Source organism: Bombyx mori, chromosome 4 (genome assembly GCF_030269925.1).
Source record: "Bombyx mori chromosome 4, ASM3026992v2".
NCBI classification, from domain to species: Eukaryota; Metazoa; Arthropoda; class Insecta; order Lepidoptera; family Bombycidae; genus Bombyx; species Bombyx mori.
The window spans coordinates 3,707,079-3,733,643 of NC_085110.1; the positions used below are offsets into that span (position 1 = coordinate 3,707,079).

A 26,565-nucleotide genomic window follows, 5' to 3' on the forward strand; every position below is an offset into this window, starting at 1 on the left:
ACCGCCACCCACCTTGAGATATGAGTTCTAAGGTCTCAGTTTTTACAATAGGAAGTGTGTAATTAAGGGTTTTTCCAATGTATTGGAATTTCCTGGTGGTAGGACATCTTGTGACTTGTAGACTATTTCTGTCGCGAAGCAGCAATGCCTTCCGGTTTGAAGAGATTTTTTTCCTTCCTATGCTAATAGCCTTGAGAGGCTATATCAGCTTTACCCTAGCGTGTAGGTGAGCTCTCGAGGCTCAAGACGGAGGTGTTCCTAACACTGGCCCTAGCAAGAGTAGTGCTTCGCAGAATATACCACCGAATTGGAAACGCGACCCACTGAAAAGATCCGGTGAGAAACTCAGTGGGCTGTGTTTATAGGTTAATTTATTCGTCGTGCCCTTCGTCACAAGCAACGTGTTCGGCGAGGACGGTGGCCGGTGCTTGAGGTACCTAAAATCACCGTTAATGGATCGGGAGGATCCGTAATGACGTGTTTGAAGAGTGGGGCAGCCGATATACTATAGAGCAAAGACTTAGAACTCTTGTCTCAAGCTCATTGGCCCATTTACGTTGTCCATGGACTCTGGTCAGCGCTTAACACTGGGTGGGCTCTGAATTCCTTCATCGGTTAAAGCAATAAAGAAAATAATAAATAAACACATCGTCCTTCAACCCATCGGTTAGTTACATCCACAAAATCCGTGTACAACAAATCGTACATCATAGTTAACACTTAATAAGACAGCGTATAATAATTCTCAATTAAAAACCGTTGATTAATCACAATAAAGCTCTGACCCATTTAAGGCGAGCTTTTAAACGAGGGCTGAACTGAAGCCTGATGTAACATGTGTAAGGGAGATCGTTCTCTGTGTTTTTACTTATTTTTCGTAATTCGTTTTAATTCAAAACAACGGTATATTTTGTTTTCTCTACATAATTCTAATTTCTCTACATAATTATCTCTACATAGTCTCTACATAATTTTTGACGTGACAACGTCTTATAATTCGATGGAGCCGGCTGCACGCATGAAAAAACATGACTCATGCGGCGTTACCTCGCTCTGAGGCGTATTTTCTTATGACGTTGTCACGTTCAACTATCGTCAGTAAACCGACTTTACAGACAACCGATTTTTTATAATGGTTACCGCGGTTGTGGTTAGTTTAGCAATGACTCTTGCCTCTATCTCTTTCTAGGATCGTCTCCGTCATCACTGAGAGTCGTGATTCCCCCGATAAGAGATCAGTATCCCTTCTATGATGGTCCTCCATGCAGAACAGCTGCAGTTGATGGACACGAGAGCTGCAGGATATGGTAAGCTAACTCAACACGATTGCTATTAGGACATTTGCTGGGGATTCCACTTCGACAAAGCGGCGACACGAGAACCCTCTCATCGTGGCCGCCGGTAACTATATTCCCGATCCTACGGACAGAATGGAAAGCAGTCGACGTCGCCCCAAACACGTCATTTCGTATCCTCTCGATCCACTAACGGTGCTTTTCGGTACCTCAAGCACAGGTCATCGTCCTCGTCGAACCAGTCGCTTGCGACGAAGGGCTCGATGAGTAAATTAACCCACAGACACAGCCAACTGAGTTTCTCGCCGGATCTTCTCAGCGGGTCGCGTTTCCGATCCGGTGGTAGATTCTGCGAAGCACGTCTCTTGCTAGGGTTCGTGTTAGCAACTTCGTCAGGTTTGAGCACCTTGAGCTCACCTACTAGTTAAGGTTACGCTGAAATAGCCTCTTAAGGCTCTCAGCTTACGGAGAGAAAAAAAATGTGTTATGCTGTAAGCTTCCGTGAAGTGACTCTCAAAGTAGTTTGCAGCAATAAACCTTTGATTTGAATGAGATGAAGTGACTACTGAATAACGAGTGGACTGTGAGAAACAAGTTAAACACAAACTTAAAATTATACACAGCACTTTATCTGTGAAAGAAGGAAGTATATTATACTTGATCGGATTAGTTAACCTACATTTTTGCTTTCTTAGTTTCAACCCTAATATCACCTATTCCAAACGAAATAGAAACTACAGTATAAACAAGTTACCTATATTTTCGGTACGTGACATTGGATCGACATCATCGATATTCCCATAAACTAAAGCTTGTTCAATATAATGTTGCCAGAATTAGAATTTTGCACACTTTGTAGGCATGTATAAAAATGTGTCTTTTTCAATACAAATCATCTAAAGAAGCTAGATGATCTTATACGGTAATGGTCTGTTCAGTTATGCATCTTAAGATTCGGTTAAGGGATCACGGCCCTATTTTCTCAGCCTTTCTCGTTTGCTCTCTCGAATTTTTATCTTGATTATTGGTGGTAGAACGAATTTTGAGCTCAATCGATTGGTTTCAGCGTTCCGACTATTACTCCCACACAACAACCAAGCATTTCAATGCAACTGAGACTTTGAAGGTCTCATTATAGCGCTGTGCACGTCGTAATGTCTATAAAGCTTATAGCTCCTTTAGCCGCATTATATCATGTGAGCCGATTTCTCGTGTACACTCTGCTCTTTAAAATAAACTATACACCAAAGAGTCAGCAAAGGATACTATTTTGGCTCACAGTTTCAAATGTTTCTTGAAATATTTTTTTATGGATTAAAATGCACGATGTAGTACACCTGTGTAGATCTAGCCGTAAGCTATCCGATATTTGAAAATCTTTGTTTATTATAAAGTATGATTTATTGATTACTGAAGGCTTATGAAAGCCTTTTGACAGACGGTGATACAGACCATGATAAGATGTATTAGAATTAAAAAAATCTGCAAAGACGTTTCGGAAATAAATCTTGACAGCATTCACAGCAAAATAATTCCGAAATTCAACTCGTGCAATTATTTAATTTCCTGGCAATCCTGTGTGATCCATAATAAATTCAATCACAAATAAACATGGCGTCGGTAAACAGTTTTTATTATTCTTTGAACTGTGAAATGGATGTGATAAATAATCTTACGCTCAACTTTGTGTTTTACGATCAAAGTTGAATTTAAACATTCCACATAAAATAATATCGATGTATTTTGAAGTATTACTCGTAAAAAATCAGAGTTAACCTAAATATATTGCAATACGTTTGATCAACAATATAATGTTTAGACAAGGATTTGTAAGAGCAGAACTTCAAAGCGATTGAAATCTATTGTAATTCAATGGTTATGAGTAGCAGATTAATTTCAAATCAATTTCTAAACGGAAAAATATTGATGAGAACGAATGAAAGAAGTATTTAAAGTAGGACGCGCATTTGATCATCTAGTTTGATAAATTTTTATGAGATCATCTCATACATCATGATCGTTCATCATGCTCGTGCACTATGTTCACGCATCTTTCTCATGCATCATGCTCGGTCACAAAGCTCACGCATCATGCTCATTCACAACGCCCATGCATCATTTTCGGGCATCATATTCATGCATCATGCTCATTCACAACGCCCATGCATCATGTTCAGGCATCATGCTGCTCATGCTTATTATGAACTACCTAGAATTGCTGGACCCCACAAATATCGCAAACTGAGACTCCGCACATTGAGACATGATACCAAAATCTCAATGATATTATTAAGCAATAACAGCTGTCATTTATTTTTGACGAACATTTCTATACGGCATCAACATTAGAAATACAATAGAAAACCCCCTCGCATTTTAATCCCGATCCCGAATATTCAATACGATCGATATTGCGCAATATAAATGTGCATTGTACAAAAGACGGTTCTCAAACCTCAAGTATCCATCTGTGCAGCCAGAACCGGGACCAGATCTATAGTTACGTAGTCTAGTTCGAGAATTTATTTATTTATTTATAACTTCTTATACTGGAAAGTATAAAGGCGGACTTAATGCCATAGGCATTCTCTTACAGTCTACCTTAGGGGAGTGCAGAGATGAAGCTTGGTATTTGTAGTGTGAAGGTGATATTACTTAAACATATGTGTATATATAACATACATAATATTTATAGGTACAAACACTCGTACTTAAATAAATACATATACATAAATATATAGATATACATAAATATATACATATAAAACATATGTAAACAAATATTATCAATTAGATGACTCTGCTAACTCTCTGAGAAACAGTTCTCGAACCTTCGTCTTAAACGCTTCACGTGAAGTGGCCGACCTTATTTTGAGTATCTGTATCTTTCTTTTTCAAGGTATAATAATAATGTATACTAATGTTCGATAGAGACAACAAAGGAAATTGTTTACTTCGTCCGTGTTTTTGATGGAAATCCAACATGCGTTGCGGCTTCAACAGTAAAAGAACGCTTGCATTCAGTGGACTGCAGACTGTTCAATATAAGTACAAAAAGAAAAGCAACAAAGTACAGTTAGAAGTCGTCAAATAAACAAACGTATGCAGCGGTTCCCCAACTGTTGGACCGCGACAACTTGCACGGAATAAATCTTAACATAATAGATTGTATAGATCGCGCCCTAAGTGCAAGCTTACAATAAAAAATAGTGCGTAGTACGGACACGTGTCACGGGCCCTTATCCCCTGGCCTATATCCGAGTTCCCACACGACTGATCAAGGACGAGAAATATTGGACCGTGCGGATGCAATATCCTTTCGATTATTACAGAGCTATAAATAAAATTTAGATATTCACTTTGTACGTGTTTTTTTATTACTACAGACATGCAGGTTTTTTTATTGCTTAGGTACGTGGACGAGCTCACAGTCTACCTGGTTTTTATGTGGTTACTGGAATCCATAGACATCTATAACATAAATGCGCCACTCACCTTGAGATATGAGTTCTAAGGTCTCAGGATACCTATAGTTACAACAGCTGCCCCACCCTTCAAACCGAAACGCAATACTGCTTCACGGCAGAAATAGGCAGGGTGGTGGTACCCACCCGTGCGGACACAAGAGGTCCTACCACCAGTAAAAACCAGTTTCTTTAAACTAAATCTATTTAAAAATATAGTCATGACGAGGAATAAAATTGAGTAGAAATGTGCAGCCGACGCGTCGTCTTTGACGTGTCGCAATTGTCACATTGGTCAAAGTAAGCCGACACTTCCTAGTGACAGATGACGGATTAGCGGTCGACGATTCGGGACATTGTCGAGGCAAAACTACTGGCTATTGTTGTAAATGGGACATTGAACACGCACAAAAACTTACAACGCAGCGAGTAGAGTTTCAAATTGTTCTTTAAATACTGTTTTTTAGTATTAGATGCGTGCGTACGTAAATACATTGTATAAGGTTTATTTTGGCTTTAAAAGGTTCAATGTTCTATTTTGAGGTTATATAATTACCAATGTTCAATTGTTTTTAAGTATACTAGAGGTCCCGCAGTAGTCGAAATTCGACTATAATTAATTGGAATTGTAAGTTTGTACATTATTATGATTGTATTTTATACTTTTATAATCACAAATTTTGCCAAGGCTACACTATAAAAAAATATTAATAAAGACAAACAATATTTATATAATCTATTCTCAATTTGACCCACAGACGTCAAGAACAAAAGTTTGACAATAAATAGTATGCAAGAACAAAAGTTTGACAATAAATAGTATGCATGCGTGTGTGCGTTAAATACATGATATGTAGTGTGTGTAATGTTTTCTTTATTGATTTAATGTAGCTTTTATGCATTATTTAAAAAAAGTATTAGCATTGTGCACTTCTTCTCTATATTCTCTATAAGTGTGGAAAATTTCATACTCCTCCGTCCGCGCAATTTTCGTAAAAAGGGATACAAAGTTTTTACTTCACGTATTAATATATATATATATATGCTAGAAAATGTATATACATATGTACAGGGTAGCTATCATAAAACTCAAGGCACTTAATAAATGCCTGAATATCACTAACGTAATTTTCAAGATAACTTTGCATGTATACGAACAAAAATATTCGCACGATTGGTCTACCTAGCAATTTCACCAGCTCAGTGGAGGATCTTAACTTTGTCGTTAACTCCCAAATGTATCATACTAAAACCTCGTTGAAGCCTTTTTAGTTATCTGAAGTTTTTTTCAATAGCTATTGTAGTAATTGTACTAACTAATTCTATAATATGCCAAATGAAGATTTTCGGTGTGGGGAAATGTGCTGATTTTGCACCAACTAAGCGTCGTTTGCTTTTCTTCTTTCATTCAAAACGGCGACCGAAGCACCTCGAAAGCTCCTTAAAGCCTACAACGATGCTCGTCTAAGCGAAACAGCGTACCGTGTTTGATTCCGTCGTTTCAAATATGATAAAACAAATTAAACCGAATATATTCGATTTGTCGGAATACAAACAAATCCAGTAACTACCCACAAAACATTATAATTACATAAACATTTGTAGGGTGTAGTGTGAGATCTCACGAGTCGCGAAGAATGTCGTGCGATGAATGGCGGAACAGTGAAAGTGATCGACTACCACACCACTTAATTGTGTTTCATAAAGGCATGGCGACCTCACAATACTAATACCACAAATGCTCGCTCTGAACAGTATAACACAAGAACATTAGTATAAAAAGAACATCTGATATACAAACAGTTTTTTTTTTTTACATTAGCAACAGTTTTCCAAATATCATTCTCATGCTCGATTCTCAAAGGCTTTTCAACTGTGAGCATTGGTTAAAATACTACTATTGTTCGAGAAATCGATATATTTACCGCTTTGTCTTCTATTCTTTGTTGTTTTGCTGTCGCTACCGGCATCGTATAGTTCTCGTGAAAGGAGCTAACATAGTTCGCTTTCGTTTTGTATAAACGTGAACAACATCTATTTAGCGTATTCGATTATTATATTCATGAAAAATATTGAATTGATGCTTAAAAATATGTACGTCTTATAATTCCGACCATACCAATTGCGATATTGAGAGAGTAGATGAGTCGACTATTATCAAAGCCGGCAGGCGATGTGAGTTTTGGACAATTATTGGTAAATCAGAAAAACGAATTATTGACTTTGTATTCCATTGGCAGTCACAAAACTCTTCTGAACGACATCTTAGATAAATAACAGGTTAAGCTAATACTTTATTTAATGCAGGTTTTGAACCGTATTCTTTGAAGGAGACGATTATATTCAAATCAATCTGTATTGACATATCAATAACATTTTTTTGTCCAAATGCACAGATTGCCACCTTTGATAATAGACGACTCAGATCATACTTTTTGAAACATATTTTTAATCTATGGTGTCATCGGTATACGACGTTCATACCATACATACGTTCAATAGATTATATTTACAATTACCATGATAAAACTTAATAAAACTATAATAACCGTTTAATATGCAATTGATAGTTGGGTGAGATTTCGAATAAAAATGAGATTTCTTTCGTGAGTTCCGGCATTCACTTAGCATCAGCCGGACCGTGAGCTAGTTCGCCTTTACGGAACCAAAAGAAGACGTGCTTATGAATGGTTTAGAGGAACGAAGTTATTTAGACCACTAATAAAGTATAGAGACTACAAATCGCAAAGTTTGTCCTTCATGAATCCGCGATGAACGACGCGCCCCCAAAACACTAATCCAATTAATTAACAGATCTGAGAGTAATCACGCGGTCACCGACACGATAAAATTTCCTTTCATTGACTCCGATTGCTTAACTATGCCTCACACTCGGATTTCCAAACAACATAAGTTTCCACAACTTCCAAAGATTACGTCATAAATGTCTGTCCTACACATATTAATAACAAAAAAATATTTTTTTTATATTTAAGTAATTTATTTTTAATAATAATAATAATAAATAAATTATTTTAAGTTAATATAATAAATAAATTTAAGGGATTTTATGATCTGGTAACTAAGACCTTTAGGTCATGTCCTATTTTAATTTATATTCTTATTTTTATAAAAAATGATAATATGGAGTGAAATGAAATGAAATGAAGATGATTAATTTGAGACATTAATCAACTGGGATGAAATTAAATGAAATAAGATGATATGGGATGAAAAGCTTTCTAATACGAAACGCGGTAACAGACTTTTTTTTAATTCGATTTCATTTGTTGCTGCGTAGAATGTAAAAGCATTTTGCATTCTACGCGGCAACTGACACTGATCACACTTCGATTGCGCAACTTTTGCATCGTTTCCTCTTGTTCGCTTAGCTGAAGCGACCTTAATGAGAACGAAAGCTAAATTAGTGAGCTTGTTTTTGGGGCACATCCGTAAAAACCGGATTTATTTTTTAAATATTTAATTTTTCAAAGAGAATGTTGCCATCTTTTTTAAAATAATATCTACTCGTTTAGGAAAAATGAATCGGGTTAAAGTCGAGTTTGCTAAGAGAATACTGTTATTCATTCCATCTTCACTTATTGCATTTAGCATTACAAAATATTGTAAGACTGCTCCGACAAATATGAAATAAATTGAAATATTAAATGAAAGAAAAAACCCGTTAGCATTAACAGCGTTAACAGACTAAGTAAAAAGCGAAAAAACGTGTAATGTTTTTCGTCATTCGGATAAAAACATGCTATCTTAGTAAATGCATTTGCAAGCGTCGACAAATTAATCGTTGAATCGATAATTTTTAGGAGGAAATGTTTGAATTGCAGACAAACATGTTTTATATCTTTGCTTATGAGTTTACCGCTATATTTACCCAATGGATGACTGGGAAAGTGTTCTAAAACGACGCTAGACCTTTACTAGCAGCTCGTAGAAATAATCAATGGATTGGGATAAGTGATATAGCCATTTAAAATTCAATCACATTCAACATCATGATGTCCATGAGTTCCAAAAGTCATTTAACACCAGGTGGGCAGTAAGCTCTTTCTCACAGTTCATTAAGAACTCACGTCCCGTGGGTTTCAGTCTTCGTATTCATAACGTAATTAAAAACAAAGAGTTTAATAAATACATACATATTGTAATCAGTTCCTACTAGGCAGGGCTCCTAGTGAGCCCACACGGTTAGCTACCCTGCTTATTGCTGCGGTGAAGCAGTAATGCGTTTCGGTTTGAAGGTGGGCAGGGTAAAAACTGAGACCTTAGAACTGACGCCTCAAGGTGGGTGGTGGCATTTACGTTATTAATATCTATGGGTTCCGGTAACTATTTAACACAGGTGGCTCGCCCGTCCACACACCAGAACAACAACAAAAAACCAAATCATTTGTCTGTGATAAATAATTCTTAAAAATTAAGATGCACTTTTACGACACGGGTAACGGTTCCCTCGGTGAGCGATGTGTAACCATAGCGCAGTTTCTAAAACTGCCACAACGACATTTATCGAGTACTACATACTTTTAACTTTGCATTATTATGAGGCCACTCCTCTTCCGTTCATCGCGTTCCTCAGTGCTGAGGATCGTACCCTTTACGGAATACATACGTAAAGGTTTTCTTGGGAAAATTGCTAGTGGTGGGTTCCCACGTCGGTCCACAGCAGAATTTCAGAGGCGATTTAGTCCCTCTGGGCTACTGAAGCGGGTTACTTGACCGCCGCCCGTTGCTCGGCGTTATATTTTTACGGCCGGGTAGGTGGCGTACCGACGCTAACCCTCCTCTTTTCTCATCCGGGCTTGGGACCGGCATTGGCCACTAAATCGCGCGAATTACGACGCGAATACGTCGAGCGTCACAATCGCAGATCTCACTTCGCGGATTCTACATCCCGAGAACGAAAACCGATAAAGATCGTCAGAAACAAGGCGCGAACACACAGCGGCTCTGTTGGAGATACATAAAACAATTCTCCTTCTTCGTGGGTGGTTTGTTGCTTCGCGTGCAATTGGCACAGTAATGTGAAGAAGCCTGTGTGTTTGATAAAACAGACTTTACTTTGCGGTCAGAAAGAAAAAAAAACTCATACATTTCTTACGTAAAGGTAGTTTGGTTTAGTCGCAAACGTAAGTTTGCAAATGACGACAATGTCTTTAAAATTAATAATTTTTTTTTTTTTTTTTTTATTGCTTAGCTGTGTGGACGAGCTCACAGCCCACCTGATGTTAAGTGGTTACTGGAGCCCATAGACATCTACAACGTAAATGCGCCACACACCTTGAGATATAGTTCTAAGGTCTCAGTATAGTCACAACGGCTGCCCCACCCTTTAAACCGAAACGCATTACTGCTTCACGGCAGAAATAGGCGGGGCGGTGGTACCTATCCGTGCGGACTCACAAGAGGTCCTACCACCAGTAATTACGCAAATTATAATTTTGCGGGTTTCATTTACAGGCTATCTATCATTGGTACGTTAGAACCTGTTTTAAACGCCAAACGTTTTTTTTACGATTTTGACTTAAACTTAATACCTTTTCCTGATGTAGACATACATACTTTTACAATTATTTTTTCATCCAATAACATTGTTGGTAAAGAAGCCTATAAAAAATAAGCCCCACCATAGTGACTATAACAGAGCCCCATCAATTATCTTTATTGGACATACCGGTAATTAAGCTTGTATTTTTAACATCTATCGCAGTCTTACAGCAGAAATTACCCATTCCGAGCGGCAAAGATGTTGAATGGGCAATTTGTGTATCTTAAAATGAGTGGAGCGAATTAATGAGAGCTTAAAAATGTTGTCAGTAACATAAAAATATTTTCAAATGGTAGCATTTTACGACTGTATCATATTGTAATTGTATTTTTTTCTTTCAAAATTTTATTTTTGTGTTTTATATTTTTTACTGCTTAGATAGGTGGACGAGCTCACAGCCTACCTGATGTTAAGTGGTTACTGGAGCCCATAGACATCCACAACGTAAATTCGCCACCTTGAGATATAAGTTCTTAGGTCTCAGTATAATTACAACGGCAGCCCCACCACCCACCCTTCAAACCGAAACGCATTACTGCTTCACGGCAGAAATAGGCAGGGTGGTGGTACCCACCCTTACGGACTCACAACTTTTTTACTGGTGGTAGGACCTCTTGTAACTCCTTCACACCAGGTGGGCTGTGAGATCGTCCACTCACCTAAGTAATAAAAAAAAAGTTCCTACTACCAGTAATACGCGCATGTGTAATATGCACATGCGATTGTTTTTCAGGCAACTGTAAATGAAAATACAAATGCATAATTCAGTTTGTTTTTCATACTATACAAAAATAATTTTGATTGAGTTACTTATGTACGTCATAAAAATTCGGGAAGTTGTAACAGCCGAAAAAAAAAGCAGAGTTTTTATTCATACACTTTTTATTGCTCTGCACGCAGTACTTTGTCCTACTTTCGTGACAGTAAAAAGTATGGAATTATTTTATTAAGTGCTCCACGATCAATCTGAGTGAAGAGTGAAGCAAGAAAAAATTACTTTGGTTGGAGCCATTGAAAAGTAGGTATTAAGTTCATTGATTCCTATTGAATCATTATGATGCGAGTTAGTAATAACAATTTACTTGTGAAATAGAATTTTTAATTGATTCTGAAAATGGTTAATCGGATTGACGAAAGGATATCCGATGTTAAGTACTTGCCTGGGTCTATAGACCAGAATATAAAAACTTTAAACACGAGATAAAAGTCTCCGGTGTAGTATGCAGTGCGTATCAGAATCATAAATATATAGTAAACGCATGAGGGAAGTGATAGAAATTTGCAGAATAGTTGCACTTACACGTGTTGCCTGAAAGTCTGCCCATTATTCTACTAATTCCGCTAATTTATACATTTTATAACTAAATAAATAATAATTAAAAAAAAAGTTGTAAACTAATAATTCAAATCGACTTATGAAAAATGACCTCATTGTCATCGTCGTTGTTGAGATAGTTTTAACTATGAAGGCTTGCGACTTTAGAGTAAGAGGTTGACCTAAAAAATGGATAGATTGCGCGAAAGATGATATATGTAAGAGGGGAGATAGCTAAGAAATGATATATGATAGAGGAGTATGGAAGGAGAAAACATGTTGCGCCGACTCCAGGTGACTGGGAGAAGGGCAGGAGAATGATGATGAATTCAAATTGACTTATGGAAGACCATAGTAAATCACTGAAACTAGTTTTGATTATTCAAAGCGCCACTCTTAATATTCCATCTTTTCTTAGAAACAAAAAGTGTATCTACTCCTTTTTTGCATATGATGTAGGATAAATCTTCTTTCAGACCACAGTACTGTTGCTAAGGTTGCTAGCACAGTTGTGGGTAGTTTATTGGCTTCCGCTAGAAATTAATAAAGACTTGTTGTAAAAAATAACGAAATGAAAAACTAATAGTAAACTAGAAAAAAGCTCACCGAATTTCTTCCACTGGCATTTTTACGATATTTTTTCTTTCAACATTGACAACTGAATAGTTTCAAATAGTATGTTTTTTGATACAACAAAAAAACCTCTTTCAAATTTTGATGAGACGGCGGATAGGAAACTGCTGTAAATTACTTTTTGACAATGGCTTTGCGTAATAGAGAAAAAGTTCTTAGTTTTAAATGTTGGAGCCAGCCTGTACAAAGCACGCCTTTAGGGCCGAATCAAACGAGGAGCTAACCTACGAATAAATATACTTATTATTTATTCGTAGGAGCTAACCACAGATGATTCATTAAAACAAAACAAAACGAATACTCACAAATGACGTCACGCTTTGCGAATAAATGATCTGAATCTCATAAATAAATAAAGTTTGCTAAAATAGTGGTTGAATGATAGGTAAAAATAAATAAATAAACGGAATCAAATCACACACGGTAGTATGTGTGCTTAGAGAGAGTTTTTTAACGTTTTCGATAGCATAAAAGTTAACTCAAATTTGTATGGAGGGAGCGTTTACCTACGTTTAAGTTCTCTATCAGTAATTAAAGGTTTTTTACTGTTCTATTCTTTACTTTTTTTTAATTACCGTAAGAATACGGTAACAAAAAAACAAACTGAGGTTTTAGTGTTGCACCGTTATAAGGTGTTTTGTAAAATAATTTGTTATTATATTCTAATATCTGACATGTCTTTTGTAGTGGCCGAACATGTTCAAGTCCTGAAATATCAGGAAAGCAAACGACTTTTAAATTACGAGATGAACCCTTGCGTTGAGGGTGCAATAAGGGTTGGAAGCACTCGGCCTCAGTATTCGGAAAGATTCGAAAGGAAATATATTTTTGACAAAAGCAATCTGTGATGGGCTTTTGTTTTACAAATAATATCTTTTATGTACTTTTTTTTTATTACCCTTGTAGGTAGATGAGCATACGGCCTACCTGCTGGTGAGTGGTTACCGTCGCCCGTGGACGTCAGCAATGCCAGGGGCAAAGTCAAGCTGCAGCCTAGCGTGTACTTATCTACAATTACGGCTTTTCTATTGCTTTTATTTACACACAAGGATACGGCTCGCCCGATGGTAAACAATCACGATCGCCCATGTATTTTATCTATGCCAGGAGCATGACCAAGCCGAAAAGTAAATATTTATTGAACATATTTTTAGCACCGTTGTGATATGAAATCGCATAAAACGAAAAAGCGACACTAAACAAATAAAGTCAAACAAGAGACAAATATATGAAACTTATATATTATAAAGAGAAACTTATATAAGATTTAACCGGCGAGAGAATGATATAAAATTCACAAGGATTCATCAATTAGGTATACCACGCGTGAATGCTTCCTTATTTGTCTTTTTATACCAATAAATACAACCAAATATATACAATATTATTGTTATTTTACCATTTACTTCGGCTTTCGCGAGACGCAGACATAATTAAAACAACTTTTACGGTTTAATCCCGCATTTAATGTTTTCATTTTATTTATTTTCGACGTTATTTCACTCCCGGGAACCTCTTATTCTAAAGATGAAAACACAGGTGCAACAAACTGAACTTCAGAATACTGTTAGTTCTTTCCTTGTGAAAAGAAAAGTATAAATCTTTTTTTTTTTTATTGCTTAGATGTGTGAACGAGCTCACAGCCCACCCGGTGTTAAGTGGTTACTAGAGCACATAGACATCTACAACGTAAATGCGCCACACACCTAGAGATATAAGATCTAAGGTCTCAGTATAGTTACAACGGCTGCCCCACCCTTCAAACCGAAACGCATTACTGCTTCACGGCAGAAATAGGCGGGGCGGTGGTACCTACCCGTGCGGACTCACAAGAGGTCCTACCACCAGTAAATCAAAAATAAAATTAGATAGCAGTTAGTATAATATTCAATTATCGACGAATAACTCTTTAGTCCTTATGTAACAACGAAAACTCTACAGTATTCAAAACGTCAGAAACAATAGACGCGAGATTAAAAAGTAAAAGAACTGACAACTGTAAACCTTGATAATTAAATAATAATCATTCATTCATTAACATCATCGCAGTTTGAACAAACATTCTTGCGCTTACACTCGAGATAGAATTGTAAACGACATTACGAAGCTTAATTTTGTTAATTAAACGCGCAAACATTCACTCCCTAAGGAAATTCTGAATGAGAATGCGCCACCCACCTTGAGATGGACTGGGAACGAAGTCTCAATTGTATTGTGTAAAGGGTTTTTGGAACGAAGTTCCTTATGGGACGATGCGAAGGTACCCTAACCGGGAAAAAACGTCCGTAACGTAAGATTTTTATTAGTAATGCACACAACGGACGACTTAGCTTTGTAATAACGTACAAAAAATAACATATTTTTTTATCATTCATTGACCACGATCTCAGAGCGTTCTTTTGCGCAATACACTAACTCTTAAGCAAACAACCGTGAATGAAGTGTACCACAATAAGTTCGCACGTTACCGAATGACCGTGAGTTGTTCCGAATCCGGTGACCCACGACACCACACATCCTTTTTTTTTTTTGGACAGTGGGCCGAACCTCATACATGAAGTTTCCGCGCCTAGGGTGCACGCGGGTTACTTGGGTCATGACGGTCTGCAGATGTTGAGGCGGATAGCAGGCCCAGGGATGTTTTTAGGGCCCCACCCATCAATCGACTCTTACACTCTTTCACTTGACGTTCTGTTATAACCGTCTACTGAACCCTAAGTGAATGACACAGCCCTCGGTCATGCATTCCAATACCTATGCCTTGTCAGCAGTTTTACATTTTGGTGGCAGGTTTTTAAAACGTTACAGGGTTCCTCTCCGAGGACGTTTTAAAAAAGAAATTATATTTAATTAAAATCAAGTTTATTGATTTATATATGTATTACAAAGACCGCCATTCCAATCAGAATGCAGTATTGCTTCACGGCAGCGTACCGTTCCGCCTGGACTAGTGGTCGACAACCTTGTCAACCAAAAGAGCCAAATATTTAAAGGTTACGAAGCCTTTTTTTTAGGTATACATATATTTTGATGGCTGAACTAACATTTCGCGTTAGAGCCGTAGCCGAGAAATCAAAGAGCCGTGGATTGCCGACCACTAGACTCATCATCATTCTCCTGCCCTTCTCCCAGTCACCTGGGGTCGGCGCAAGATGTTTTCTCCGTCCATACTCCTCTATCATATACCATTTCTTCGCTCACTCCCGTCTTACACATATCGTCTTTCACGCAATCCATCCATTTCTTCTTAGGTCTACCTCTTCCTCTATATTCTTCTAGATTCATAGCTAACACTCTCTTACAAATCTCATTTTCATTTTGTCTCATCACATGTCCATACCATCCCAAATGCGCACTTCTCAGCCTCTCTGTCACAGGTGCCACTTTCAGACTTCCTCTAACATATTCATTCCGTATTCTACCCATTCTCGTTACTCCACACATCCATCGCAACATTCGCATCTCTACTGCTTGCAATCGCCTTTCATCCGCCACTTTAGTCGCCCAAAAAGCTGATCCATACAAGACGGCAGGCCTTATTAAGGTCTTACTAGATACTAGACTCATGATTATGCCCAATAAATACAGTTGTGCATTTTATGTGTTGTGTATTATTTGTTTGAAACAATTCTGCCTGTATATTCGTTTTATAGGTCTATCCAATCTCGCTAAATTCAAATAGGTGTGTTCAAATAAAACTCTAACACGTAATACAAATAGAGAAAAGCAAAAATAAAACTATATCTTAAGGTAGCATTTAACACCGATATAATAATAAGTCTTATCATGTTTACCCAAAAAACAGATTAACAAGTAAATTTCGTACTCAAAGGCGAAAAAACTGGAATTGGCAGCGGTTCAAGCTTTCGAGCTTTACACAGATAAATCTTTTACGGTTTATTTACTTATCAGTGATAGATAGTTCCGGTTTCATGAGGTTGTGGCAAGTGCAAAAATCCGAGGTGAAATACCGGATTGTAACGTCAGAATTGTAGACGAGTCTGTTTTGTAAGGGCTTTAAAAGACCTTTCATTGTTAAAGGTCTGCTATAAATAGTTTTTCTTGGATTCAATTAAGAAACCTTTTGAAATACGGCAACTGCCTATTATAGTTAATTTATTTTTAATTGAAATTTCGATTTTCGAAGTTTTGAAGTTCCATGAAGTTTCTTGAAATTAAAGACAACGGTTTGGTTGTCTTGTACCTAGTCTTGCCATAAATACTGAGACAAAGGGAAAAAAAAATCTATTGCAAATAACATTTATTGCTTTACAGTGTGTTAGTTTCTTCGGTTCTACGCATCCTACGTAACATCCTAACGTTCTACGTTCAAGATCGGGTTCAGTGGCGAGCTTTGGGGGAGGCCTATGTCCAGCAGTGGACTGCCGCAGGCTGATGATGATGATGATGATGATGATGTGTTAGTTTAATACATAAATATAAAACAATTTAAAGTATAAAAAGCTTATTCGAAGTGGTCTCCATTGGCTGCAATACAGTCCTTTAAACGTTGAGGCCAGTTATCAATAGAAGCACGCACTCATTCCATGAGAAAAATTTTCACTGCCAATCGTACGGATTGTTTTAAGGACTCCAAATTATCATGGCGTTTAGAGCAAGCCGTATTCTCTAAAACTGACCATAAATTTAACCCAGCGGATTAAGATCGGGACTAGACGACGGCCAGTCCTCAGCTCTGATGAAGTCCGAAACGTTCGTTTCCAACCAAGACTGCATAGACCGAGCTTTATGACCTGGCGCCGAGTCTTGCTGGAAAGACCATTCTTGATTATTGAACATGGTGATGTTAAGGGGCTTCACTACCTTCTCAACAATGGTATCTTGATACACTTATGCCAATGTTTTGATACCTTTTTCACAAAAGTATGGCCTAGTCACTCCTTCATAGCTAATACCCCACCAAACCATCACTGAAGTCGGATAGTGCCCACGTTGCACTCTGTCGACTAATTGGGAAGCTTGAAGAGCTTTGAACATAAATACGGTCATTTTGTTTGTTAAAATGTTGCTCAATTGTAAAAAATTTCTCATCCGTAAACAAAACTTTTCTATGACCTCCCTTTGCGTACCGCTTCAGTAGTTGTTTCGATTTTACCACCCTATCCTCTTTTAAATTATCAGTTAAGAAATGACCAGTACGTCTCTTATAGGCTGCAAGTCCTAAGTCATCTTTTAAAATACGCGACATGGTTCTAGGTGCTATCTTCATCTCCCGAGATAATTTTTTTTGCTTTCGGACAGGATTTCTTCGAATTCCTTCCCTTACTGCTTTGACCACCTTTTCCGTACAAACACTACGTGGACGGCCAAATCTTTTTCTGCCACAAACAGAGGAGGTCTCATTGCACCTATTAATAGCCCGGTACACAAACATTTTACCAAGCGTATGGAGAGTTTTAAAAATTGCATTTGGCTCCATACCTACTTTGTGCAATGCAATCACAGCGATTCGGTTCTCTTTATCACCCCACTCCATTTTAATATCGCAAAATATTGTACAATGTATTGGCGCCAAAATGAGAATACTCAATGAGCAATCATATAAAAATGTCAGATTCCAAATTCAAATGTAATATTTTGTTTATTTTTAATTGTAACAGTATTTCTAAGTATTTACATCTCCATGTCGCTCGAGGAGTTTTTTAGTAAGTATCCCGGTACAACACAAAGACACCAATAGCATACTAGCAACATATCTAAGAGTTGTTCGTTATTATCCAATCCAAATCCGGAATCATATTTGCTCAGCCATAACAATTTATCTACGGAGTGTCAATTAGAGATAACCGATGTAATGGCAATTTCATTATCTCGTTCTATTGTCAATTAATGAAAGCGCTTCCACGAAACATCTCGTAAAGTGACTTTATGAAGTGAAGGGATCGTTCATGACTTGGACTCTTCAATGGTATTCCTGTTTAAGGAATATTTCTGCTCGTCTGTCCCAGTGCCTATAAGATGTTAAGGTTTTGTAGTAGACTGGGAAATTTTGATTAGGGTCCCCGTTTATAGGAGTAGAATTCGTAGAAAAACTAGCTTTTCCTTGTATTGCACTACTGTGTATGTAAGGATATTAGTATGTAAGTATATTGGTATATAAATTATATAGTGAATTCATATTATAAATGTAAGCGGTATAAATCTGTTTACTGCATGTATATATTTTCTTTAATAATGTATTATTAATACTACACCGCAACATACCTGATGTTTCTTTATCTTTCTAGAATTTCTGTAAATAAAACGGTTGTCTGTAAGAAATCGCTTTTAGCGATAAGACCGCCTATTGTACAACTATATTTGGTTGTTGACTGTTTTTTAAATGTTAATTGTGTTTTAGTGTGCAATAAAGTATATTATCTCTCTGTGTGTTTCGCTCACTATGACTCGTTATTCATGCAAGCACGTGTTACGCATTTCCTCTAGGCACTTACCATAGAGATAGCAAGCACTCTTAGCCCATCCCTATAAACATTGGCAATGCTGATAGCAGACATTCCCCAATGACCAAAATACAACATAGTGCTGAGGAAAAAAGGCGATAGAATCGCATTAGTAACTATTATACATAAAATTTCTTTCTGGAACATAAAATTTCGCAAGCATTTTGTTTTTTTTTAAACTAATATATTCCAATGGTTGCCTCAAAAATTAACGCTTTATATCGATCAACGGTTTCTGCTACACGTTATGTTACAACATAACGTAATTATAACGTTATTATAGAACACGCATTAACATAAATCTGGAAATAGTTCAAAAGAATTAATAAAGCTATGTTATCATCTATCATCGTATTGGAGGTGGAAATGTTTCATAAGATTCTGGAATAGGAACGAATGTATGTTCGTCGTATATTAGATCGGAGCGAGCATATTGTTGACCATAGTCGACCATTTTTAGAACTATACAATCAAAGTTCAGCGTGTCTCTCATGACAGAGGTCACAGAGGTGAGAGTTTCGGCATCTACAACTGACTTTATTTTTTTAATTTATTGCATAGATGGGTAGACGAGAACGACCACCTGGTTTTAAGTGGTTACTGGAGTCCATAGACATCTACAACGTAAATGCTGTCACCCACCTTGAGATATGGAGTTCTAAGGTCTCAGTTTTTACAGTACACAGGCTGCCACTACTTCCACGGTGAAGGAATAACATCGTGGAATAACATCGTGAGCCGTGAGCTGGTCCAACCATCAATGATATAAAAAAATGGACAGTGTTTTCTATATATTACATTATGACATAATATGTCAGAATAGTTTTTGCTTAAAACGTATGTGTTTGTAAAAGAAAACTAACAGTGCCTGCTCTTGTGGGGAGCAATGCGGTGGTAAAAATGAGAGGAGGTTAATCTCAAAGAATTCCTCAGAGCACTTTTCATAGAGCATACGGTACAAAAGACAGAGAGAACCGAAGACCATCTATAGAACCAAACTAACTATGAACACGGAACTGTTCGTAAGTTACTGATATTTGGGAGCCTTGACCCACAGATAAAACCAATACTCCACGCGAAGTCGGACTTAGGCTTTGTAAAACTCAAGTATTTGTTCACTAGAGAAGTACCGCTTCGCTGTGTTGTTAACTCCCAAGGAGCCCTGACCCATAGATTAAAGCAATACTCCACGCGAAGTCGGACTTATGCTGTGTAAAACACAAGTATTTGTTCACTAGAGAAGTACCGCTTCGCTGTGCTGTTAACTCCCAAGCAGCCCTGACCCACAGATTAAAGAAATACTCCACGCGAAGTCAGACTTATGCTGTGTAAAACACAAGTATTTGTTCACTAGAGAAGTACCGCTTCGCTGTGCTGTTAACTCCCAAGCAGCCCTGACCCACAGATTAAAGAAATACTCCACGCGAAGTCAGACTTATGCTGTGTAAAACACAAGTATTTGTTCACTAGAGAAGTACCGCTTCGCTGTGCTGTTAACTCCCAAGCAGCCCTGACCCACAGATTAAAGCAATACTCCACGCGAAGTCGGACTTATGCTGTGTAAAACACAAGTATTTGTTCACTAGAGAAGTACCGCTTCGCTGTGCTGTTAACTCCCAAGCAGCCCTGACCCACAGATAAAACCAATACTCCACGCGAAGTCGGACTTAGGCTTTGTAAAACTCAAGTATTTGTTCACTAGAGAAGTACCGCTTCGCTGTGTTGTTAACTCCCAAGGAGCCCTGACCCATAGATTAAAGCAATACTCCACGCGAAGTCGGACTTATGCTGTGTAAAACACAAGTATTTGTTCACTAGAGAAGTACCGCTTCGCTGTGCTGTTAACTCCCAAGCAGCCCTGACCCACAGATTAAAGAAATACTCCACGCGAAGTCAGACTTATGCTGTGTAAAACACAAGTATTTGTTCACTAGAGAAGTACCGCTTCGCTGTGCTGTTAACTCCCAAGCAGCCCTGACCCACAGATTAAAGCAATACTCCACGCGAAGTCGGACTTATGCTGTGTAAAACACAAGTATTTGTTCACTAGAGAAGTACCGCTTCGCTGTGCTGTTAACTCCCAAGCAGCCCTGACCCACAGATTAAAGCAATACTCCACGCGAAGTCGGACTTATGCTGTGTAAAACACAAGTATTTGTTCACTAGAGAAGTACCGCTTCGCTGTGCTGTTAACTCCCAAGCAGCCCTGACCCACAGATTAAAGCAATACTCCACGCGAAGTCGGACTTATGCTGTGTAAAACACAAGTATTTGTTCACTAGAGAAGTACCGCTTCGCTGTGCTGTTAACTCCCAAGCAGCCCTGACCCACAGATTAAAGCAATACTCCACGCGAAGTCGGACTTATGCTGTGTAAAACACAAGTATTTGTTCACTAGAGAAGTACCGCTTCGCTGTGCTGTTAACTCCCAAGCAGCCCTGACCCACAGATTAAAGCAATACTCCACGCGAAGTCGGACTTATGCTGTGTAAAACACAAGTATTTGTTCACTAGAGAAGTACCGCTTCGCTGTGCTGTTAACTCCCAAGCAGCCCTGACCCACAGATTAAAGCAATACTCCACGCGAAGTCGGACTTATGCTGTGTAAAACACAAGTATTTGTTCACTAGAGAAGTACCGCTTCGCTGTGCTGTTAACTCCCAAGCAGCCCTGACCCACAGATTAAAGAAATACTCCACGCGAAGTCGGACTTATGCTGTGTAAAACACAAGTATTTGTTCACTAGAGAAGTACCGCTTCGCTGTGCTGTTAACTCCCAAGCAGCCCTGACCCACAGATTAAAGCAATACTCCACGCGAAGTCGGACTTATGCTGTGTAAAACACAAGTATTTGTTCACTAGAGAAGTACCGCTTCGCTGTGTTGTTAACTCCCAACATGTACCTATTATATTCTTCTTCTTATATAATAATAATAGAGCCCTTTATTCGGAAAACAGATATAAAATTAAGTTTCTTATATTACTGCACTTATACTGATATATGTATATATATATGTATTTTAGAAAATTAAAATTGGTGTATTTGGTGCTTGTTTACTCTCTGTAAGTCCGTTTGCCAGTTGGCAAAGGCCTCCTCTAACCTACTCCATTCTGATCTCTCTCTGGCTACTCTACTCCATGTTATGCCCGCAACCTGCCTGATATCATCGTCCCATCTTTTTTGTTGCCTGCCTCTTTTCCTCTTGCCTTCCCTTGGGTACCAATGTGTAGTTATTTTGCTCCATTTTTCTTTTCCTCTGACCATTCTTCTTCTTAGTACACCACTAATCAAAACACAAAAGATCCGCTACAAGCATTCACAATTTCCTCATCAGACTTCATTCTGTTGGTCTTATTTCGTTCACATCTCATAAAGCGTCTTCGATGTTAGTGCAATATCCACTGCTTATATTTTAACGGATATAACTTAAAACAGCAGGGAATAGGATTCAAAATCGTGTGAAAGACTGTTTGTTGTGGAGCAGTTCATTTAAATGTTTAACCACAGTTGTCAAATAGCTCTTGTCTCATCGTTATAAAGCTCATATTTCTAAACGTAAATAAAATGTAATGTTTCCCTACTGTGTACATAAAGCTCGATTGCAATTTGTAATATTTGTTCAATAAACAACAACAAAAAAACGAATGCAATGAAAGGTTCTTTCATTGAGACAAATAATTTGAACCTGTAACACAAAAGCGGTATTCATTCAAATGATAATACAATAACATTCGGGAATACACGACCTTTTTTTTATTAATTTCAAAATTCTCTTCGTTCCGACTCGGAATAAATAGTAGCTATCCCCGAAATACAAAATAAAACTTAATTTAATTATTACGATACATAAGGTAGACTTGACCATAACGATTCACTTCCTCCCTCCACTTCGCTTCAAGTTATCCATTCGTTAATTCGCTTCCATAGAACTGAACATTAACTGTCTTCATGTCGTCTTTGCGTCTTTTGTAATCGACACGACATATCTATCACTTTTCCAGAACATACCAGATTGGTTCGCAGTAATCAATTACCACAATGAAATACTTGTTTCCACTATCACTTTCCGGGAAAGGGCCGGTGAAGTCCAGTGCGATTCGTTCCCATGGAACTCCGACGTTGTACAATTTCAGTGAACATTTACTAAGTGTGTTGACATCGTATTCAGGGCTATCAAACATACACGTAAAGCCCTTACAACAATTTACTTAGTTAAGTTCTATTAGGTTCGCCCAAATAAGGTAAGCCCGGTATTACATGGCCGCGTCGACCCAAAGCCAGCTAATTGTGCCCTTACACGGTACACAAAAAAGTGGAAGCGAAAAGGTGTGAAAAAAATATTCTCAAATTCTGCGGTAAAACTTGTAAGGATTGATTCAATTATACTGAATGAAATTGTACCAAAAAACTCTGAGAATCGTTAACTTCAACGTGGAAAACGTGACGTAGATCCACAGAGATATGGCTTTTCGGCAGAAATTTACAGAATGATTGTAACACTCTTGCAGGCTCATATTGCTTACGGGCTTAATAATTATTATTATACGATCTTATTGGTATCCCGTAATGGAAGATGCTTATCAAACTGTTCTAAATAGATACTTATATATATCAAAAACTGATCTCGTATATTTTTTAACTAATTACATATTTATTTTAGATCCTACAGTATAAATATTGACATTCTAATTATTATTATTTTCTTTTTTTGATGTATTGTGTTTTCATTAACAACAAAAACATCACAAAATAATACGATTCCGGGTCCCGTAAAACATGTTATGCAATTTTGAACTCTATAAGACGGGAATCGGGTGCAAAACTCATTTGCAATCGCGATTAGACAATGCCTAAAGATCCATCGTAATTAGTTTCCGTAACGGAATCCGTACGCACGTGACGAAGCGATCTCAGAACAGAGCCACCCAGATAAATAAAAATAATTAAAAACTAACAGTCAATTAATAACCCAAAAAAGTGAAATGAATCAATTTAATGATCTCAATAAACATAATTTAATAAGGAGTGGTTGGGTCAAAAGGGAATTAAACTTATTTATATTTATGCGGGTGAAATTTTAATTTTCTGTCGTTCTATTTAGTACTACGAATAAGTTAGATATCAAATCAGATAAGTGAAAATGTAGGCATTAAAATTAGAGATAATTAACTACTTAAACTTAAATACAGCAAAGGATCTTCTCGCAAAGAATTCGTTGTTTCTGACAACCTCATTAATATTTAACAAACACGAAATTGAAACACGCGCACAAAGTAGGATCTTAAGGTTAATGGAAAATAATAATATTTTGCTAATTTAAACACAAACACATGTATTATATCCTCAGTTAATATTAATGTTTAGTCAGGTTTGAGCCCCGTGAGCTCACGTACTAGTTAAGGTTACGCTGAAATAGCCTCTCAAGGCTATCAGCTTAGGTAGGAAATTTTTTTTATCGCGAACAGGGAGGTTACCTGAAATTCCTCGACACGGTCGATGTCGCGCGTCAGATGACTTTAAATTGTGTAGGGGTTAAAAACCAAAGAACTCTTTTCATCTTTAAAATAATATATAAAAATTAATTGCTGTTCGTTAGTCTCGCTAAAATTCGTGAACGGCTGGATCGATTTGGATAATTTTGGTCTTGAATTATTTGTGGAAGTCCAGAGAAGGTTTAAAAGGTAGATGAAAATGCTCGGAATTAAATAAAAATAACAATTTTGTTTCTCTTTGATTTGTCCCCCGTTGGACGGATTCCTTTTGTTTGTTTTAAGTTTATTTTATACAAAAGTTTAGGTCTTTTATTTATCGATTGAGGCAATACGAAGTCTGCCGGGTCAGCTAGTTGTACATAAGTAAATCGTTAAATTGTGTGTTTTTTAAAGTCATTTTATGACCCCCCAAAACGAGAGACTGACTGCGTCCCTGCGTCGGTGAAGCCAAAAACGTTCCCGATATCGAACACGGGCAATACCAATCAGGTTATTTTGTGGGAAAATAAATGATATAATGAAGTCGTGACTTTTGATTCACGGTTCCGCGGCCGCACTTGTAGATTTCTTGAAATACGATAAGGTCAATGAACTTTGAACAGTGTTTCGTTCGGTTTTTAGTTACGTTGCTAGTGTTAGTAAATTCGCCAGGCTGAGAGCCCCATGAGCTCGCCTACATGTTAGGCGAACCTAATATAACCCCTCAAGGTTACTAGGGTGGGTAGGCGAAAAAAAGTTTAATCAAACAACCAAAACTTTAAATCTTGGTTATTCCAACAATATAGAGATTTCCATTATTTTTATACCCGAGAAAATAGTAGTATAGTATGTCATCCGTGAGCTACAGTGACCCCTCACCTACGGTCACTTACGGTCCGATACTCGTTTCCCATTTTCGTCCCAAAAAAAACATGTGTACAATTCACATGTGGTAGAGGTGGAACCTTCAAAAATTTTGGCTTCAAGTTAATGAGACGAATGTAAAATTTCGAGAAGAGGATAATTGTAGGTTTAAGTGATGATCACAGTGATACAAAGTTCGATATTATTTTATATTTTATTCGTATACATTTAATAAATAGATTAATTCATAACGTATTAAATTGGAATATTAGGTACGAAGCAGAGTCCAAAGAGAACCACGAATATATGAAACACTGTATAATGCTTCCTATCTCATTTTCTCTCACGTTAAATTTTATGAATTTATGTGTCTGTCTCTTCTTTTTATTTTTTATTGCTTAGATGGTTGGACGAGTTCACAGCCTACCTGGTGTTAAGTGGTTACTAGAGTTCATAGACATCTACAAAGTAAATGCCGCCACCCACCTTGAGATCTGAGTTCTAAGGTCTCAGTATAGTTACAACGGCTGTCCCATCCTTCAAACCGAAACATATTACTGCTTATTATTATTACAGAAATAGGGGGTGGTGGTACCTGCCGTGCGGACTCACAAGAGGTCCTACCACCAGGTCTTCTTATTGTCGCTTTTTCGTTTTATCGATTTTCGAATCACAACGATAGTAAAGAAGTTTTCACTTCAAACAACCCACGATAAGCCGTGAAATATTAACTTTATGTTCATTTTTCAATGCAAATAATACATATATTGTATGAAATTGAATGTTTTGCAATTATATATAGTAGCGTGGTTATTTCGATAACAAATCTGTAATTCGAACGCCAAACTTTGATTAAATTCCATCCGCAGCTCAAGTAATCCTGCGACGGTTGATGGAATTAAAATAATTCGACAGGGTGTTCTCTGCTCAGAGCCGACATTAAATTGTCGTGTCGCAGTAACATGATTTGTTCGTAATTCGAAGCGTTTGTGTTCATGTCAGCTATTCCATTTGAATTAAGACTTTAGATATTAAAGGCTTAAAGACGATTTTGTTATGTATCGCGTTTGTTTTAATTACCTAATGAGGCAATCGAGTAAGATATTATGAAAACGAGAGCAAAATCGTAGTGTATTTTAATTTTTTTTTCTTGTCGATTCGCTGGTAGCGTAAGGGACTATCTAGCTACACTGTGACCGTTGGGTGAACTCATCGGGCTCAACCTGAGAGAATGTGCTAACACTGGCCCTAGCAAGAGCAGTATTTTATAGAATCTACCACCGGATCTCCAAAAATCCGGCCAGAGTAAGTTGTGCTGTCGGTTATAGTCTACAATAAGTTTGACGAGGACGGTGAGCGGTGCTTGAAGAGCCTAAAAGCCCCCGAGGTTGGATCCGAGGATCCGACAAGACATGATTCGAGCGACGGCGGCTTTGAGTGTCACGCCGCTTTTTCAAAGTAGCGTTCCGACGCATCCTTTACGTACTTACAT

General features: G+C 37.6%; 1 protein-coding gene and 1 long non-coding RNA gene across 2 annotated transcripts in view; both read right to left on the reverse strand.

Annotated features, from left to right (window-relative positions):
- LOC110385712 (uncharacterized) overlaps window positions 1-26,565 on the reverse strand; it is a 120,744-nt gene that overhangs the window by 62,775 nt on the left and 31,404 nt on the right. The gene's annotated exons all lie outside the window — the stretch shown is intronic.
- On the reverse strand, window positions 11,190-12,372 carry LOC101739415 (uncharacterized). Its single transcript, XR_209888.4, has 2 exons — window positions 12,247-12,372; window positions 11,190-12,173 (listed from the first exon to the last, which is right to left on the reverse strand). It is a non-coding gene; the product is annotated as an uncharacterized LOC101739415 (long non-coding RNA).